Here is a 2,484-nt window from a genome sequence, read left to right as displayed (position 1 = left end):
CTCACCTCCCGTGGTTTGCTGAGATTGCGAATTTTCTTGCTGCTGAAAAGCAACCTCTTAAGTTCACTGGAAACGACAAGAGGAAATTTTTAAGGGACGCGAGGCGTTATGTTTGGGATGAACTGTACTTGTACAGACATTGCAAGGATGGCTTGTTCAGAAGGTGTGTTCCAGAGGCAGACATCCCAGGAATACTACATCATTGCAATGGTTCTTCTTACGCATGCCACTTCGCTACATTCAAAACGGTTTCCAAAATCCTTCAAGCGGGTTTCTGGTGGCCAACTATGTTCAGGGATGCTCACGCCTACATAGCCAGATGCGATGCATGCCAGCGACTTGGGAACATCAGCAAGAGGAATGAGATGCCTCAGAATTACATTCTTGAGGTTGAGGTGTTCGACTGTTGGGGAGACGATTTCATGGGCCCATTCCCTCCATCCTTCAAGAACGAGTACATCCTCGTTGCCGTTGACTATGTATCTAAGTGGGTAGAAGCGATGGCGAGTCCCACTAATGATGCAAAAGTGGCGACTAAGATGTTCAGCTCCATCATCTTTCCGAGATTTGGAGTGCCTCGAGTGGTCATTAGCGATGGTGGAACATACTTCATCAACAAGGCATTTCAGGGCCTCTTAAAGAAGAATGGAGTAAGGCACAAGGTGGCGACTGCTTATCATCCACAAACGAGTGGACAGGTTGAGGTTTCCAACAGAGAGATCAAGAGCATTCTCCAGAAAACTGTCAACACCTCATGAAAGGACTGGTCACTTAAGCTGGACGATGCCCTATGGGCCTACAGAACGGCCTACAAAACGCCGCTAGGGACCACCCCCTATCACCTGGTCTATGGTAAGGCGTGTCACCTTCCTGTCGAACTCAAATACAAGGCTGCATGGGAAGTCAAGTTACTGAATTTCGACATCAAGCCAGCAACTGAGAGGCGCATGATCCAAATCCATGAGCTGGAAGAGATAAGGCACCTCGTCTATGAAAGCTCCAAAATTTATAAGGAAAAGACCAAGGCCTACCATGACAAGCGAATCATTGCCAGACGTTTCAAACCCAACGATAAGGTCTTGCTTTTCAATTCAAGGCTGAGGTTGTTCCCAGGCAAGCTGAAGTCTAGATGGTCCGGACCCTTCACTGTTAAGGAAGTTCGACCCTACGGAGTTGTTGTGTTACTGGACAGAAAAGGAGACGAGTTCGTAGTGAACGGGCAGCGCTTAAAGCATTACCTTGCTGACTCCACTATCGCAGAGGGCGAAGAAATTCCCCTAAGCGATCCCCCATCAGCCTGATCGGCTGATCCAAGTCAAGCTAATGACTTTAACCAAGTGCTTGGTGGGAGGCAACCTACTGATTAGTGTGTATATTGTTTTCTATAGTCTATTTTATTTCTTTTCAGATTTATTTTGTATGTCGAAAACAAGAAAAATCAGACACTTCAGTCAGAACTACTAAAGGACTGTTCTTCTGGTAGAACATTCCATTGCCTGTTCCAGGTAAGTGTTCTGAACGAAAAAAAAGGGCAGTTAGGGCTTTGCCTATTTAAGGCCCCACCCTTCCACTTTCCCCTTTCACTCTGCCGTACACTGTTCCCCAACCCTTGCGATTTTTAAGCAACCACCAAAGCTCAGATCTTCATCCATTTTAAGTGGTTTTTGCTTCTCACTCATTTGGAATTTCGAGTTCTTTCTGTTTTTGCAGTCCATTTCACCATTTTCAACAGGTAAAAGGCTCGACAATCCCCATCCAAATCGCAAAACTCGGTTTGCAAAGTTCATCATTCTAACCGTTTCATAGATCGATTCTTTTTTAACTACTTGATTTCGATTTTCCCTTTTGCTGTTAGGGTTGATTTAGAAGATGAACTCATAATTCATTTCATATTTGCGATTTGCGATTGATAGGACTGTTTGGATTCGGTTTGTGGATAGTTGAATGGAGTTATTGGGTTGAGTTTCGATTTGTTGGTTGTCGTGTCAAGGCAATTTGCGGTTTGCATAAGGAGAGATTGAAATTGTTCTATTCCATTTCTTCTGTGCGACATACCAGAACTAAAGCTTTATTTTGTTTGCTTTGCAGATGGCACGCAATAAGCGATCAGCCAAGAGAACGCGAGCGACCTGCCGAGCAGTACGCCACCCCCGCAAGCACAACAACAAACCTCCGCGACCTACCCATGGCCCCGTGAACAAGAGGGAGAACCGATTGATCTCGACAGCCCATTGCTCTTGGACTTCAACTGCGAGGGATGGGATAAGGGAACAGCAGCGCGTTACAACGCCCTCCTCCGGGTTGACATGATACCCACTCGTTTCTGCCACGCGGAGACTCTGGCTGATCTTGGGATCGACGAGGACGTGTTTGAGACGCTACACACCATAGGGATAGCTCCTCTGTGCCATACAACACATGAGCTCTACCCAGACCTTGCTCGCCACCGCCACGATCACGTACGAGGATTCCAATGCACCCTCC

At 46.6% G+C, this 2,484-nt stretch overlaps 1 pseudogene; it reads left to right on the top strand.

Moving 5' to 3' along the window:
- The first annotated feature begins 287 nt into the window (after positions 1 to 287).
- LOC106314362 lies at positions 288 to 1,301 on the top strand (annotated as a pseudogene).
- The last annotated feature ends 1,183 nt before the right edge of the window (positions 1,302 to 2,484 follow it).

The sequence above is a fragment of the Brassica oleracea genome, chromosome C9 (assembly GCF_000695525.1).
Source record: "Brassica oleracea var. oleracea cultivar TO1000 chromosome C9, BOL, whole genome shotgun sequence".
Classification (NCBI taxonomy): Eukaryota; Viridiplantae; Streptophyta; class Magnoliopsida; order Brassicales; family Brassicaceae; genus Brassica; species Brassica oleracea.
Note: the sequence above shows the minus strand (reverse complement) of the source record. Positions and strands in the feature narration are given on the sequence as shown.